We start from the raw sequence: 17,799 nt of genomic DNA, 5'->3' as shown, positions 1-17,799 counted from the left end.
ACCCATCCATCCGTTCATCCCCAGCACCCACATTCACTCAACTTCTCCCGTCTGCTGAACCACCAGCCATCCTAACATCCAACCATGCATCCATTTACCCGACCACCTTCATTCATCTGATTTCCTCCATTTATTCACTCACCCCTTTACCCAGTCATGCTTCTGTCTACTGAAACAACATGCGCTTCTACCACCTGCCCAGTCATCCAGCCATCCACTCATTATCCATCCATCCAACCACCTTCATCACCCAAACAGACCCAGCAACCCATCCACCTGTCCATTCTCTCAGCCACCTCCACTGACCCATCCCCCAGCCCTTCGTCCATCCACTCTCCATCCGCTTAGTACCTACGCTTTCATCCATATTCGAGCCCCTCTATGTCTTCTCACTGTACTTCAGAAAAAGTTCCAATATTACCTTCAAAAGTTTATAATACCTGCTGTGTGCATGGCATTATTTTAAGTGGTTTACAAATATCTACTCATTCAGTCTCCTTCATGACTTTGTACTATTTTTATCCCCATTTTACAGATGATATAAATGAGGCTCTGAAAGATAAAGTTGCAAATCACCCAGGTAGTGAGTGGCCAGGTAGTAAGTGGTTCCTCCCCTCCTATCCAGCCTCAGTTTCTACCATCGTATCCTAGGACCTGGATTTTTGGCTCTGTACTAGTCATACTGGCCTTTCATCATCCTTCTCTAGTTCTACCTGTCCGAAGGCTTTTGTTCCTGCTGATTCCTCTGTCTGGACTACTCTTCCTTCCTCTTGCTGCCCCTTAATTTCTATTCCTCCAGAGATCGGGTCAAGTCTGACCCCCATATAGAGCTGATGAAGCCTCACCCCCTGTCACAGCCTGACTCTCACTCAGCTGCATAGATGTCTTCTTACAACATTCACAGTTGCAACTTTATGCTGCTTATATTATTTGTTTATATTCTAACTCTTATAATGGGCTTCCTGTGAGCCAGTCACCATTCTGATGTCTTCACGTATGTGTGTTAGTTGCTGAGTCGTGTCTGACTCTTTGTGACCCCATGGACTGTAGCTCACCAGGCTCCTCTGTCCATGGGATTCTCCAGGCAAGAATACTGGAGTGGGTTGCCAGTCCCTTCTCCAAGAGATCTTCCCAACCCAGGGATCAGACCCAGGTCTCCTGCATTGCAGGCGGATTGTTTACCATCTGAGCCACCAGGGAAGCCATCAGGGATGTATCAGATCAGATCAGATTAGATCAGTCGCTCAGTCGTGTCCGACTCTTTGCGACCCCATGAATCGCAGCACGCCAGGCCTCCCTGTCCATTACCAAATCCCGGAGTTCACTCAGACTCACGTCCATCAAGTCAGTAATGCCATAAAGCCATCTCATCCTCTGTCGGTCCCCTTCTCCTCTTGCCCCCAATCCCTCCCAGCATCAGAGTCTTTTCCAATGAGTCAACTCTTCACATGAGGTGGCCAAAGTACTGGAGTTTCAGCTTTAGCATCATTCCTTCCAAAGAAATCCCAGGGCTCATCTCCTTCAGAATGGACTGGTCGGATCTCCTTGGAGTCCAAAGGACTCTCAAGAGTCTTCTCCAGCACCACAGTTCAAAAGCATCAATTCTTCGGCGCTCAGCCTTCTTCACAGTCCAACTCTCACATCCATACATGACCACAGGAAAAACCATAGCCTTGACTAGACAGACCTTTGTTGGCAAAGTAATGTCTCTTCTTTTGAATATGCTATCTAGGTTGGTCATAACTTTCCTTCCAGGGATGTATAGTAACTCATTTCATTTTTACAAGGTCATGAGGAGGTAGGCACTGCTGTTAATCCCGTTTTGCAGGTGTTGACGAACTGCGGGGGCAACAGAGGGTGTGGCAGGACAGCCGTGAGAGGTACCGGCCTGTCCTCGTGCCGAGAACCCTCCTGCTGGCGGCTCGACATGGCCTGGGATGGAGGCTTTCACACTGTAGTCTTAAGGGTTAAGCAGGAGCAGGGCTGAGTCTTAGCTCTTTCATCCTTCAGCTCAGACCTGAAAGACGGGCAACTCAGTTTGCCCATCTGAACTTCCGTTCCCTGTCTGCGATGCCACCATTTCTTACGTGTATGTTCTTGGCTAAATCAACCTCAGTTGTCTCATCTATAAAAATGGGTGGGTCTGAGGGTTAAGAAACATAGTCCGTGTCCAGTGGTTCACAGCTCTGTCATGGGACGAGTTCTCTCAGAAGCCAACTTTGAGATGGAGATGAATATGCAGGAGTTTACGGGCACATTCTGAGGACCAATATCTGGGGAAGGGAAGGAGGCAGGACTGGGCAGAGGGTCATGCTGGGCTGCAATGCAGTCTCCACAGTGCCTCAGCAGACCCCAAGGGGTGCCCTGCAGTGGAGAGGACCTTCAAAGTTCTCCCAAGTTGAAGTGAGGGAGCTGGATCTTTGGAGCCTCTGCATTGAATCCAAGCTGACCTCCAGAAGGCACATGACCTGGGGCTGGTCGGCTCTCTCTAGCTAGTGGCCGTCCCTGGACAGGACTGACAGTAGGCTGTACTCTGAGCAGCTTGAGGGCAGGAGGAGGCGAGAAATAAATCCTGGGTTTTGAAGGGGAAACTGGGTGGCACATCAGAGTACCCACTGCTGTGCTGGACACCTAGCCAAGGGCTCCACAGATGCTAGTTATCATGACCTTCTGTGAATCCGTTTTACAGATGTGGAAGCTGAGACCCAGAGAAGGAAGACAGTGCACTTCAGGCCACCCGACAAGCAAGTGAGAGAACCAGGGCTTCAGCTCCTGGATTTCTGGTTCCAAAGCTTTAACCGGCACATTTGCCCACTCTAAACATTGTAAACTTTCAGTTGCTAGGAATGTGTGAATAGTTACTGTCATTAAGGCAGAAAGAAGGTATGGGTGATTTTCTTAAGATTTCTTGGTCAGGGGCAGAGCCAGATAGTCATATGATTTATTGGATGCTTTTAGGAGCACTTTATAATATTTATTTGGCTGCACAGAGTCTTAGTTTGCATCACACGGGATCTTCAATCTTTACAGCATGTGGGATGTAGTTCCCTCACTGGGAATTGAACCCAGGCCCCTTGCCTTGGGAGCTCTGAGTCTTACCCAGTGGATCACCAGTGAAGTCCCAAGGGGTCACTTTTTAAAAATAGTACTTTGATGTTGGAATCATTGTAGGATTACTGAAGAGCTGCAAAGGTAGTACAGAGAGTTCCCATATACTCTTAAGCCATATTCCTCTAATGTCAACTTCTTTCATTACAGTGACACATTCATCAAAGCCAACATTCATACCTTACTGTTAACTAAACTTCAGACTTTCAGGTGGTGTCTGCTGGGTTTCTCTGCTGTCAAATTACCATTTTATCCTCCCCCTAATTTAATCTCTGGATCCCAGACATCCAGTTCAGCCCACACTCAGAAGGGTCTGGAATTAAACCTCTGCCTTTTTGGAGGGGAAAGTATCCATATACGTAACTAGAAATTCTTCTGTATGGAAGATTTGTCTCTTCTCTCCAAAGGAACATTTAAAGTTATTATGCCAAGTGTATATAGTTACGACAGGCATAAGCCAAGGCTGTCCTGTGCCAGCCTGGGGCTCCAAAGAGCTTAAATGAGGTAAGAGCTTAAACTCTTGATTTGGAAGTCTATGAGTTGGAATTCTGGCTCTTGTATTGAATTGCTGTGTGACCTTGCCCAAGTCGCCTCACCACTCTGAACCCTGGCTCTTCTTTCTTTCCTGGGTTTGTTTGGGGGAGTAGATGAGATAATGCCTGAAAAATGCCTGGCACAGAGCAGCCAACAGCAAAGCAGTCTTTACCATCGTTTAACATGTTCGATTTTAAAGGTGATGAAATGGAAGCTTGCAGAGAAGGAGGGATTTCCCCAAGGTCTTCCCCTGCTGGGGACAAAAGCTTGCCCCTCTCCGCCCCCCTTGCTTTCCCTACCCTCCCTGTCCTTTCTGCTAAGGCTGTGCCCTTGAACATGAAGACACTGAGCTCCCTCCAAGAAGGCTGCCAGACCCATGGCTGGGCACTGAGTCTCAGGAGTGAGAAGGTGGTGCCAGCTTCCTCCATGTGGTGCCACCGGGAGGGGAGGTTAGGATTCCTTATCCTGGATGCCCACAGAGCTGGTGGCACTGGGGTGGGGGTGGGGAGTGTGGGTAGCTGCTTGACTCGGTTTTAAGCTCAGATTGAATTTCCAATTAAGGGAATCTTTGGGTTAGGAGGAGCCTCGCTCCCGGGGGCTTTGTTGAGTAATCAGGCTGCAGAGAACAGAGAGCCTTTCTCCCAACCTCCTTGGCCCAGGCAGCCTGGGGTTTCTCTCCATTGTGGCCTCAGATTGTCTGCTCTGGGCTTGAAAGGAACTTCTCAGCTCAAAGTCTAGGACCAGGACTGCTTTCCCAGGGAGAAGGGAGAGAGCTGAGATGTCTCATTCCCTAAAATGTGCTCTAGATTGAAGGCGACTCTAGCTTTGCGCTGTCCAATATGGTAGCCCCTGGCCTTGTGTGTCTGTCGAGGTCTTAAAGTGTGGCTGATACAAATTGAGATGCACTGTAAGTGTGAAGCAGACCCTGGCTTTCAAAGACTTCATAAGAAAAATATGTAAAGGAACCTAGTAATAAATTTTTATATTGATTACAGGTTGAAATGTTTATATTTCTTGCAGGGGAGGGGGCGGGGAGGTGGACCATTTTTAAAGGCTTTGTTGAATCCACTTACAGTATTGCTTCTGTTGTGTATGTTCTGGTTTTTTTTTTTGGCCATGAGGCATGTGGGATCTTAACTCCCCAACCAGGGGTTGAACCTGCAATCACCTATGTTAGAAGGCGATGTCTTAATCTCTGGACTGCCGAAGTCCTGAAATGATTATATGTTAGATATAATGGGTTAGAGAAAGCATATTATTGTAATAAATTTCACTTGTTTCTTTTAACATTTTTGAATGTGGCAACTAGAAAAGTAAAAAAAAAAAAAAAAATTGCATGTGTGTCTCATGTTATACTTTTCTTGGGCAGTGGTGCTCCTAGACCCATTCAGGGCCCTAAGGAGATGGTCCAGCTCCTTCACTGACCAGATAAGGAAACTGAGGTACGGAAAGGGACAAAGAAAGGCTCATAGCCACTAGGTGGTCAAGGGGGTATTAGCTTCAGGGTTTCCGATTTTGTGGCTACTCTTGCTTTTTGTAATGCCTTTTAAGGTCATGGATGCTGGGCTGTGGAAGGAAGCTGGGATGTTTGAGGAGGCATCTTAGCCCTTCTGGTTGTCATGCCAACACCCTGATAAACGGCTCCCTTCTGGAAGGAGCACAGGGAGAGGTTCTGAGTGGAGCTTGCCCTCTGCTGCTGCCGCCCATATCTTGTCTTCTCTGCAGATTGCAATTCTCTTATGTCTAAAAGGAAATGAATGTTTACCTTGAAACGTTTTCACAAAAGTTAAACCAGATACTATATACGCAGCATTCAGGACAAGGGCCAGAAGTAGGAAGCACTCAATAAATATTAGCTGCTGTTGTCATTGTCTAGGATTCTTGTTGTTATTGCTGTCATTGTGCCACGGCAGCAGAGGCAGGGGCTGGCCTGCGGGAGTTCTCAGCCTCCCCGGGGTGTGACGTTTGCAACATCTCAGGTTCTGGACCATGGTGGCATCGGTGTGACCCTGAAGATAGGGTCCCCTGAACACATGTGTTCTCTGCTCCTCCACGTGCCCACCCCGATTCCCACCCACTCCCTGACTGACCCTGGAAGTTCCCAGGTTGAATGCAGGGTTAGAGTTGGCGTTGTGAGTTGCTGAGAGGTGAATTTCTCAGAAGAGCAGAAGCTAAGAGCTTGGCAAGCTTAGAGCCAAGAGCTTGGCTATGACATTGGACAGATCCAGGTTTGAATCTGCGTTCAGCTTCTTACAAACCGTGTGACCTTAAGCAAGTTACCTCACTTCTCTATGCCTCACTTTCCATTTCAGTCAACTAGGAATCACATTCTCTTTCAAAGTATTGTTGCAGAGGATAAAAGAGATAGCCCATGTAAAGGGCCTTTGCTTTGAAAGCGTCCAAGGTGGTGTACACTGTTAACAATGAATTGTGTTATAATGAGTCATTCTGCACTGATCTGAGTCTCCCTTGAGAATGATATTAATATCAGCTGGAGGGAGCCTATCATCTCTCACAGTCCCAAAAACAATTTCCCAGGCTTGTATTTCTGCAGGCCACAGTCCCAATTTTTGCTACATCCACATATCACCTCTGTTTTCCAATCTCAGTCATTTCAGTCACTCAGTCGTGTCTGACTCTCTGCGACCCCATGAACCATAGCACGCCAGGCCTCCCTATCCATCACCAACTCCTGGAGTCCACTCAAACCCATGTCCGTTGAGTCGGTGATGCCATCCAACCCATCTCACCCTCTGTCATCCCCTTCTCCTCCCGTCTTCAATCTTTCCTAGCGTCAGGGTCTTTTCTAATGAGTCAGTTCTTCGTATCAGGTGGTCAAAGTATTGGAGCTTCTGCGTCAGTGTCAGTCCTTCCAATGAATATTCAGAATTGATTTCCTTTAGGATTGACTGGTTTGATCACCTTACAGTCGGAGGGACTCTCAAGAGTCTCCTCCAACACCACAGTTCAAAAGCATCAATTCTTCGACTCTCAGCTTTCTTTATGGTCCAACTCTCATATCCATACATGACTATTGGAAAAACCATGCTTTGACTATATGGACCTTTCCAATTTAATCTCTATCTTCAAATCAACTTACTTTAACATATGTACACTTACTGAAAAGGAAGACTTTGGAACACTGTTAAAAATGAGAGACCCATATCACGGGAGGTTCTGAAAACAGAATGCTATTCAAGTCTGAGGTCAACCTGAGGTCAACCTTAAGGCCAAAGATGCTAAGCCTGAAGTCTGGTCCCGTTTTGCTGAAAAGAGACATTGGCTAGAGATTGACAGGTGTGAGAGACCTGTAAGCACCTGACCAGGGTTGGTCCTTGACTAACAAAAAGAATGGGTCTGGTGCTATTTCTTCCCTTTTTTTTAATGAAGAGTTTTTATTTATTGATTTAGTTTTTGCTGCACCGGGCCATCATTCCTGCTCACAGGCTTTCTCTAGTTGCAGTGAGTGGGCTTGATGTGGTGGTTTCTCTTGTTGCAGAGTGTGGGCTCGGTAGTTGTAGCTAACGGGCCTAGTTGTCTGGTGGCACGTAGGGTCTTCCCAGACCAGGGATCAAATCCATGTTCCCTGCCTTGGCCGGCGAATTCCTAACCACTGGACCCCCAGGGAAGTCCTGGCGCTGTTTCAGGCTGTGATTTCACATCTGCCAGCACTCATTTCCAGCCCCTCCAGGTTTTGCAGACCATCCTGGGAAGAGGGGCTGGCCTTGGACTAGGGCTAAGTTTTCCCATGTTTGCGCCCGATTATTTAATTTTTGTTTAACAAGGATCTATATAGTTCTTATTTTTAGGATCCAGAAGGATTCTAAGTACCTTAGTTATATTAACTTAATCCTCAGAACAACCCTATGAGGAAGGTACTATTATTCCCATTTTACGGATGAGGAAACTGAGGCACAGACAGATTGAGTATCTCAATCAAGGTCATTCCTCTCAGTAATGGCAGAGCTGGGAGTTGAGACCCCAGAGCCAAGAGATCTGGTTCTAGAATGGCCTTAACCATAACCTAACCTTTAGCTGGTTTTCTTTCAGAAGTGTTGATTAGCACTTACTCTGGGCCAAGCTTGTACTGGGACACTGGGCACCCAAAGGATCAGCATGGCTAGCCTCCTCTGGGGACTCACAGCCTAGTGGACAAGACAGGCTGGAATCTGACACGATCAGTGGTGTGTTAGAGGAACAAAGAGTAACTGTTTGCCCCAGAGGTGGTCTGGGAGATTCCCTGCAGGTTGTGGGTAAGTCTGCTTAGGAGTTTGCCAGGTGGAGAAGTGGGAGAGAAAGGTCATTCCAGGTAAAGCCACGGAGGTAGGAATGTGTGTGGTTTATTTTGGGAGCCATGAGTCATTGGCAGGGGTGCCATGGGTGGGGAAAACGATTAGAGATGAGGCTGGGAAGGCAGCTTAGGGCCAGGTGAGGACGGCTTTGAACGCCGGGTAAAGGAGTTTGGAACTTACTATGCAGCAGGCACTGTTCTAAATGCTTAGCTAAATCCACTCATCTAATTCTAACTGTGGCACATAGAGACTGTTAGAACATACTCCAAGTCACATAGGTAGACTAAGCGATAGATCCATTATTCTAGCCCCAGAGTCTGTGATCTTACCTGGGACAGTTTCTGCCACTTCAGATAGGTAATTTCTCTCTTTGCTCTTTTTCTTTTTTTTTTTTTTACGTTGTTCAGAACAGCATACTTGCTGAAATGTAAGGAAATTCAGAATGATAGAAGATAAAAACTAATAAAACATCTTTTCTACTTCCGTTTTGATTGTACCTTTAAAGTAGCCACTGTTAACACTTCACGCATAGCATCATTCCGTTTACCTATTCTGGTTTGAGATTTTTTGTTTTTATTTTCCACAACCGAACTACCTACATAGTGTTCTTCATTTTGCTTTTAAACTTCATTTTGCTTTTGTTTTGAGATCTCGTCATCGTGTGTACATACTGCCTTTGTCTTTTTAACAGTTGCATAATATTCCACAGTTTGGATGCGGCTTGGCTTATTTAACCAGATCTCTCATGACGGAGATTGAAAGCATTTCATGTTGTCACAATTACAAACAAGGCTGCATTGAACATCCTTGGACCCATGTTCTTGCTCATGGATCTGGTTAAAGGGATGGCTCAGCCAGGTACCCTATCCTCTCAGGGCTACTCAGGCATCATTTGAATGCATTGGAAATATAAGGCCATTAGCCCAGGTCTTTGCAAGGGACTGACTCTTGACATTCATGGTCAAAATGTAAATTCAGTGGTCTCTCCCCTGAAAAGATCTGTGATACCCTTGAGTGGATTAACACAAACAAACACCCCTATCTAAGGTCCCACTGCCCCCTCCCCATATATGTTCAATAGGTATTTAAGAGTAATCATTGCAAGGCATGCCAAGTTGTTAGCCTGCTGGGATGCTCCCATGTCTCTACCTGTCATCCTTGCTCACACAGATGTACTTTTATGGGTTAAATTCCTAGAAGTGGAATTGCTGAGTCAAAAAGAATGTGTGTTTTAATTATTATCAGAATCCCAGTTCATCTCCAAAAATGGTTGCACCAAATTTATAACCCAACCCAACAATGTATAAGAGGGTATTTTCCTCACACCATCATCAGCACCATGATTATCAGTCTTTTGCATCTTTGCCAAATTGTTTGAGGACAGTCGGGTGTTCCATGAACCCAGTGGTCCCTGTTAACTTGCCCAGGCCCACAAAAGCAGAAATTCTCCCTTGTTCTATTTCCAGCTGACCTCCAGAGATTCCTGGATATGGGGTTCCATCAGGGAGGATTAAACGCCCAGGGGGTGGCCTCAACATGTTGGAAGGGCCCCAAACCCCGGATTCCTGCCCCCGCATCCTATCCCTCTTCTGAGAAGTGCCAGATGGACAAAATCCCCTTGCTCCCAGAGACTGAAGCCCAGGATGAATGGAATTTCCTGAGTTGTCAGAGCTGGATTCTCATGATATACACGAGGCAGCTGTGACTCTAAGGCCTCTGAGCCCAGTGGTCTAGGGAGAGAGAAGAGATTGCCTGGGTCCCTGGCAGCAGGGCGATGTTCAGACTGTAGGGCAGAGTGTTTGGGGGAGCCAGGCCTTTGGAGCTCGGAGAGTGGAGGTGCAGAGAAAACACTCAGCATCACTCCCATCAGTCCTCAGACAAAGCTAGTCAGAGGATGCCACCCAACGTGTTCATTTAGCAGATGGAGAAACTGAGGCCTCAAAAGGGGCAATGACCCAGAGAGAGGAGCATGGCCAGAGGACAGAGTTGGGGGGCTCTTGCAAAACCTCACTTGGTTTCTGGGTCACGTTTAATAGATCAACCAGGAAGAGGACAGGGATCTGGGAAATGGAAAAGAGCATTTTATCTCCCCCCCGCCTGGCCCTATAAACTGTGGTTCAGTCTGGCTCTGGAACCTTTCCAGCTTGATATTTCAGCCTAAATAGCAGTCAGAGAACAGACAGGCCAACAGCCTGCACTTTGGGGAGAAAGATCACCTTTTTGTTGCAATGCCAGGGTTTCCCCATGTCCCAGTAGAAGGTCCAACCCTGCGGAGCCAGTGCGTGGCCCTGACCATGGCAGCTGAGCTGGGCCTCAGTGCAGCAGCTCCAGGGACTCGGGGGGCATCACTGGAAGGGCCTGGACACCGGGTGTTAGAATAACAGTAACGGTGAGAATGATAGTGGTGGCCATACGGCCAAGTGCTTGAGGGCTCAGACTCGGGGCCAGGCTGCCTGGGTTCTAGTCCTGGACACTTGATAGCCTTATGGGCAAGTAACTTCCCTCCAAAGTTTGTCTCTCCATTTCTGTTTTTTTTAATTTTTACCATTATAGTTTATTTTATTCATTTGGCCACAGCAGATCTTAGTTGCAGCACGTGGGATCTAGTTCCCTGACCAAGGATTGAGCCCAGGCCCCCTGCATTGGGAGTGTGGGGTCTTAGCCCCTGGACCACGAGGGAAGTCCCTCTATCCCTCCATTTCCTCATCTCTAAGATGGGGATCATGAGAGGACCAGCCTTGGGCGTATGAGAGGATCGAGCCCTTAGGATGGGGCCAGGCACAGGTCAGGGCCACGTTCTGACCACTGGGTACCGGACTCTGTGCTAATTCCCTTTTGTACGCATCATTTCATTTAATCCTCATGAAAGTGTTAGTTGCTCAGTTGTGTCCGACTCTTTGTGGCCCCATGGACTGTAGCCCCCCCACCCCCAGGCCCCATGGACTGTAGCCCAACCCCCCCCCCCCGCCCCCAGGCTCCTCTGCCAATGGAATTCTCTAGGCAAGAATACTGGAGTAGGTTGCCATTTCCTTCCTCCGGAGATCTTCCCGACCCAGGAATCGAACCTGGGTCTCCCGCATTGCAGGCAGATTCTTTACTGTCTGAGCCACCGGAATGGAGCCAAATCCTCATGAGGGCAGTGCTATTTATTATAGTAACCCATTTCACAGGTGAGAAAACTAGCCCAAAGTCCCCAAGTAACTGATACAACAAGGCTTAGATTTTCTGATCTGGACTCTACCCTCCTAAGCACTGTTGGAAGAAAAAGTCTTTGAGTGCTAACATTTCAGGTTACTATCCTGCCAGTCAGATATTCTGTGCCTTGACCTTGGTGCCTGGCCAGCCATCTTTTTGTATGGCAGAGCAGTTGAAAGCCTGGGGAGGTGAAGAAATTGAGGTTCAAATCCCACTCTGTTTCTCTCTCTCTCTCTCTCTTTTTTGGCTGTGCTGGGTCTTCACTGTGGCACAGGGCTTAGTTGCCCCGCAGCATGTGGGTTCTTAATTCCCCGATGTGGGATCTTAGTTCCCCCACCAAGGATCGAACCAGCGTCCCCTGCATTGCGAGGCAGATTCTTAACCACTGGACCACCAGGGAAGTCCCCCACTCTGTTTCTTGCAGACATTATGTCCTTTGTCCTTCCTGAGCCTCACTTTCCTCATCTGCAGAATGGAAACAGTTAACAGCCTGGCCTCCCACGTCATGATGAGGGCTAAATGAGATGATGTGTGTAGAGGACTTTATGCAGTCTCGGTGTTAGGTAAGGAGAGGCCCTGGCCAGCTTTATCATCATTCTTCTTAACCAGAGAGTCAGGCACGTGGAACTCAGTGAGGCAGGCTGGCATTTCCTCCAAGCTTCATCCTTCCCCAAGCGCAGGCTGTTTCACTCCCCTGGGTTTCCAAAGCCCAGTCCAACTTCCACTTGACTTCCTAAGTCCACACCAGTGGGTCCCTGCCATTGGGAGAGCAGTTAAAAATAAAGCCCAGTCTTCAAATCCTTCAAGTAAACACCCAGCTCTCTAAAAATAGCATCTTTTTGCCACAGGTCTCCAGAGCCAGGGCGGGCTTGCAGGATGGAAATTGGCGAGCCTGGTTCTCACAGACAGGCAGGTTGGGGCCAACTGTCCATCACCCTGCCTTGCTGCTGAGCTTCTCAGCCTGAGGGGCAGCCAAGGGCCCATTGGAGTCTATAGCCTTAAACTGGCCACCAGCGCCTCTCACTGTGCCACTGTAAGGGCCCCTCATCAGCTCTTCAGTTTTCTTCCTGCCCTAGACTCTGCTCAGTAGCTGGAGTGAGATTTTAAAATGTAGACCTGGGGACTTCCCTGGTGGTCCAGAGGTTAAAAACTCCAGGCTGCCACTGCAAGGGGTACAGGTTCGATCCCTGTTTGGGGAACTAAGATCTGGCATGCACTGTGGTGCAGCCAAAGATTAAAAAAATAAATAAAATGTAAGCCTGACCATACGTATCACTCTCACGAGCAAAACTTTCATGGAGTCTTCAGTTTGGTTTCCCCTGAAAGCAGAGCCTGAAACGAGGATCTGGGTGCAGGAAGTGGATTTGGGAAGTGATGCTAGGAAGGAGGAGGTGAGAGGAAGTGGGTGTGGGTAGAGAGAGACAGAGAAGAAGGAAAAGCAAATATAAATGTGTGTCATGGAGGCATGGTGGCAGCCATAGGAACTGGGTTGGATGGGGACTTCAGTACAGAATGCTCCTGAGACTGTGCCCCTGGAGAATGGCGGGGAGGGAAAGTGAGCAAAGCCGTATCCTCTGGCTCCAGTCTCCACTCACGGCAGGTTTCTCTGGGGCATAAATCCCCTGTCCTTTCGGGTGCGCTTGCATTTGGGGTGGGTTGAACGGGCCTCCCTCCTGCAGCATCAAGAGCAGGCTCTGGGCAGAAAGCCTGGATGGGACCCTGGCCATGCCAGAGGCATCTTCCTGTGTGTGGAGCTGTCCCGAAAAGCTATGGATGAAACTGGGAGTTAGACTGAGGGGGTGTGATGTGGGCATCATGGGTGTCTGCCCTTCGGAGAAATTTCAGATTCCTTGCTTTGGCCCCCAAGACCCTTCTTGTCTGGCTCAAGCTCACCCCCACCAGCCCCATCTCACACCACTCTCCCCATCACTCACCTCCAGCCTCAGTTCCTCCAAAGGGCCATGCTCTTTCCTGCCCTTGGTCCTTTGCACATTCTGTTCCATGTACCTAAAATGCTTTTCCCTTACTCTTGGTCTTGCTAACACCTTCTCATGTATCAGACCTCACCCAGCTCAATTGTTTCTTCCTCAGGGGAGCCCTGAGCTCTTTCCTAGTCTGGGTTCCCTGTTACATGTTTCCTGTGTGCCCCAGCCTCAGCTGCCTCCCCCACCATTGTCCTGACTCATTCTGTCTTCCCTGCTGCTTTGTCCATTTCCAGAGCACGGGGACCCTCACTGGCTGTGTTCACTGCCAGGTCCCAGCAAACGGCACAACACCCAGCACTTAGTGAGGCTCAGGAAGCCTTGTTGACTGATTGATAGGTAGGTCTCCAACAGCTCGTAAGGGGAGGCACCCTCCATTTGACTCAGTTAAGCTTTCAATAAAATTGAACAAATATGTATTGAAAAGCAGAGACATCATTTTGCCGACAAAGGTCTGTATAGTCAAAGCTATATATGGTTTTTCAAGTAGTCATGTACAGATGTGAGAGTAGGACCTTAAAAAAGGCTGAGCACTGAAGAATTGATGCTTTTGAACTGTGGTGCTGAAGAAGACTCTTGAGAGTCCCTTGGACTTCAAGGAGATCAAGCCAATCCATCCTAAAGGAAATCAGTTCTGAATATTCATTGGAAGGACTGATGCTGAAGCTGAAGCTCCAGTACTTTGGCCACCTGATGCGAAGATCTGACTCATCAGAAGAGACCTTGATGCTAGAAAGACTGAGGGGCGACAGAGGATGAGATGGTTGGATGGCATCACTGACTCCATGGACATGAGTTTGAGCAAACTCAGGGAGTTGGTGAAGGACAGGGAAGCCTGGTGTGCTACAGTCCATGGGGTCTCAAAGAGTCGGATATGACTTAGTGACTGAACGACAACAACCTACTGTGTGCTAGGGAGTGATGTAGATACTTAGGGAGGAAAACCTCAAGATCCTGGCCTACATGGAGTTGCATTCTAGCTGGGGAGACAGCACAGCAGACATGAATAAATTTTAGAGCGTGTGGGAGGGGGCAAGTTGCCTTTCTAAATATGTGACATGAAGGAGTTGAACCAATTAGCTAATGGAGTACCTGAGGGGAGAGCATCCCAGCAGAGGACAGAGCTAGGAGGTGCCTGGAATGTTCTAAAAGCAGCAAGGAGACCAGCGTGACTGATGTGGAGTGAGAGAAAACCATAGTATAAGAGGCTGGGGAGAGTGCAGGGGTGAGGTGGGGACAGGTCACTCTGCTAATGTGGGGGCTGCTAGCCACATGTGGCAATTTATTCATTTATTTTTAACTTGAGGGTAATTGCTTTACAGTGTTGTGTTAGTTTCTGCTGTGCAACAGCATGAATCAGCTGTGTGCTAAGTCACACCAGTTGTGTCTGACTCTGTGACCCTGTGGACCCACCAGTCTCCTCTGTCCATGGGATTCTCCAGGCAAGAATACTGGAGTGGGTAGACATTCCCTTCTCCAGGGGATCCTCTTGACCCAGGGATCGAACCCATGTTTCTTATGTCTCCTGTATTGGCAGGCAGGTTCTTTACCACTTGCACCATCTGGGAAGCCTTGGATCAGTTATGCAGTGCTGTGCTTAGTTGCTCAGTCCTGTCTGACTCTTTGTGACCCCATGGACTGCAGCCCGCCAGGCTCCTCTGTCCACGGGGATTCTCCAGGCAAGAATACTGGAGTGGATTGCCATGCTGTCCTTCAGGAGATCTTCCCAAACCAGGGATCCAACCCAGGTTTCCCGCATTGCAGGCAAATTCTTTACTCTCTGAGCCACCAGGGAAGCCCAAGAATACTGGAGTGGGTAGCCTATCCCTTCACCAGGGGAATCTTCCCAACCCAGGAATTGAACCAGGGTCTCCTGCGTTGCAGGTGGATTCTTTACCAGCTGAGTTACCAGGGATCAGCTATACATGCATGCTGATCATGTATACATACATGCCCTCCCTCACACAACACACACACACACACACACACATCTGCTCCCTCTTGAGCCTCTCTTCCACCACCACCCCCATTCCATCCCTCAAAGTCATCACAGAGCACGAAGCTGAGCTCCCTGTGTTATACAGCAACTTCCCACTAGCTCTCTATTTTACACATGCTATCGGAGAAGGCGATGGCACCCCACTCCAGTACTCTTGCCTGGAAAATCCCATGGATGGAGGAGCCTGGTAGGCTGCAGTCCATGGGGTCACTAAAAGTCAGACATGACTGAGCAACTTCACTTTCACTTTTCAGTTTCATGCATTGGAGAAGGAAATGGCAACCCACTCCAGTATTCCTGCTTGGAGAACCCCATGGACAGAGGAGCCTGGCGGGCTGCAGACCGTGGTCGCAGAGTCAGACGCCACCGAGCACGGCAGTGTGCATGTCACTGCTGCTCTCCCAGTCTGTCCTCCGCGTCCTCCCCCTGCTGTGTCCACAAGCCCGTGCTCTGTGTGTGTGTCTCTGTTCTTGCACGTGTGGCAATTCAAATGGCAATACACTGAAATGAAAGTGCCATTCTTCAGTCTCAGTAGCCACATGTCAAGGGCCCCCTGGCTATCGGGTAGGACAGCACAGATGTGGACTGTTGCCCTTATTGTTGAACGTGTAGACACAGCCTGGGTCGGGCCTTTCAGGTCATCGCAGGGCAGCAACCTGGCCCACACACGGCTGGGCACACATCCTGGGGTCCTTTCTTCACCTCTCAAAGTGGGCATGATTAAAGCATGCAAGGCCATTTGGTCCAGCCCCAGGCAATGTCAGAATGCCTTGCCCATCATCCTTGCCAAACGGCCCTTCGGTCACTGCCTCTGTGTCTCCAGGTGGAGGAAACTCACTCCTCTTGAGCTGGTCCAGACCAACTTTGGACAGCCTTGGCTTTAAGATTGGCTCAAACCAGGAGAATGCTCTGCTTCTCTGTCACTTCAGTTCATTGGTCCCAGTCCTGCCCTTGGGGACTGTGTGGGTTAGAAACGTGTTCAGCTGCGGGTAGCAGTACTTGTCTTAAGCACTCGACTTATCTTCTCCCAGACCAGAAAGACAGTGCAAGGCTGACGTGGCAGCTCCAAGATGCCCTGGGGGCCTACCTCCCTCTGTCTTTCCTTTCTGCTCTCCTTAGAAGGTGGTTTCTGGCCTTGTACTCAGACATGGCCACGGCACCCCTAGCTCCACCTTCATATCCGGGGGCAGAATGCACTGGCATCTCTTGATAGGGAAAGAAGCCCACCGGGGACTCACATCTTCTTCTGCAGAGTGGATCACATGGCCTTCCCTGCATGCAAGGGATCTGGGAAGGTGAATATTTTTAGCTGGACACATTGCTTCCCTGAGCAAGGTTACACTTCTGTTAGGAGGCAAGAAGGGGAAGAATAGATATTTGGTGAGCGATTAGCAGTGCCTGCCCCAGACGTCCCTGGGGAGATGCAAAGATTGTGATCTTAACACCTTCGAGAGTCTTCTCTGGTCTAAACATCTCCAGCCCCTTTCCTCAGCCCCTGTTTACAAGCCTTGTTGCTTTTTCCACATTCCCAGGTGGAGAAACAGAGGCACAAGACATCCTTTAGTGATCAGGAGCATGGATTTTGGGGTCAGATGACACTGCTTCATTCAACAGGTCACTCTTCTTGAGCTTCAGTTTCCCCGGCCTTATAGTATGGTGGCAACTTCCCAATGAGGGTGTTGTGAGGCTAAAATGAGATGGTTTATGTCAAGTACTAGCCACAGGTTTCCCAAATGGTGCTAGTGGTCAAGAACCTGCCTGCCAGTGCAGGAGATATAAGAGATGCAGGTTGGATCCCTGAATCGGGAAGATCCCCTGGAGGAGGGCACGGCAACCCACTCCAGTATTCTTGCCTGGGGAATCCCCATGGACAGAGGAGGAGCCTGGTGGGCTCCAGTCCATGGTGTCGCAAAGAGCTGGACAGGACTGAAGCGACTGAGCATGCGTGCACCCTAGCCCCGGCGCTTGGCACACAGGTGTCACTCAGTAGCGGCATTTGTTATTATTATGATAACCATGCTTCTTCTTCAGTGATTCCTTTGGGTGTTGTTGAATGAGGAACCAGAGAGCAGCCCAGACTGGGGACAGCCGTTCTCCTCCCGTCTCCAGGAGGGGTGTGGAGTGGGACCACAGTCTGGGGAGGGGCTGTGTTGGGGATCCATCTCTCTAAAGCCACCTTTGGCCAAGCTGCATCCCTGGTAAGGGCGATCGCATGACTGCCCCAGCGCTCTTCCCATCAGTCCCCACTCCATGCAACCCTGTCTGGGAAGGGGTATCACCCCAAGGTCACAGAAACCTGCTGCCAACCCTGTGACCCCACAGGACTGGCAGCAGCCTTGCCAGAAGCCTGGCCAAGGCTGGGGGCCCCTGAGCTCTGACCCAGCAGGTAGGCTCAGAAATGTCACCAAGCAAGTCCTGTAGGTGGGAATTTGTCAGATGCCCCCCGGGACAGCCCCCACCCCCACCGGGTGTCAGATGTACATAGTTCTTCCCTGAGCGCCCCAACTGGTGTGGTTATAGACACAAGCACTCCGTGCCAGAAAAGTTGGCCCTGGAGCTCCAATTATTCATTCTTTTATATTTTTAATTGGTTGTACATTCATGTGGTTCAAAACCCCACTTTTAGACAAAAATGTAAAGTCTCTCTTCTTCCCTTGTTGCCCTCTGGTTGCTTGCTCCACACTCCCTG

The 17,799-nt window shown here is 49.1% G+C and overlaps 1 protein-coding gene across 1 annotated transcript in view; it reads left to right on the top strand.

Moving 5' to 3' along the window:
* JPH2 (junctophilin 2) overlaps window positions 1–17,799 on the top strand; it is a 74,599-nt gene that overhangs the window by 27,013 nt on the left and 29,787 nt on the right. The gene's annotated exons all lie outside the window — the stretch shown is intronic.

Source organism: Bos javanicus, chromosome 13 (genome assembly GCF_032452875.1).
Source record: "Bos javanicus breed banteng chromosome 13, ARS-OSU_banteng_1.0, whole genome shotgun sequence".
Taxonomy (NCBI): domain Eukaryota; kingdom Metazoa; phylum Chordata; class Mammalia; order Artiodactyla; family Bovidae; genus Bos; species Bos javanicus.
This window is presented reverse-complemented; position numbering and strand designations above follow the sequence as displayed.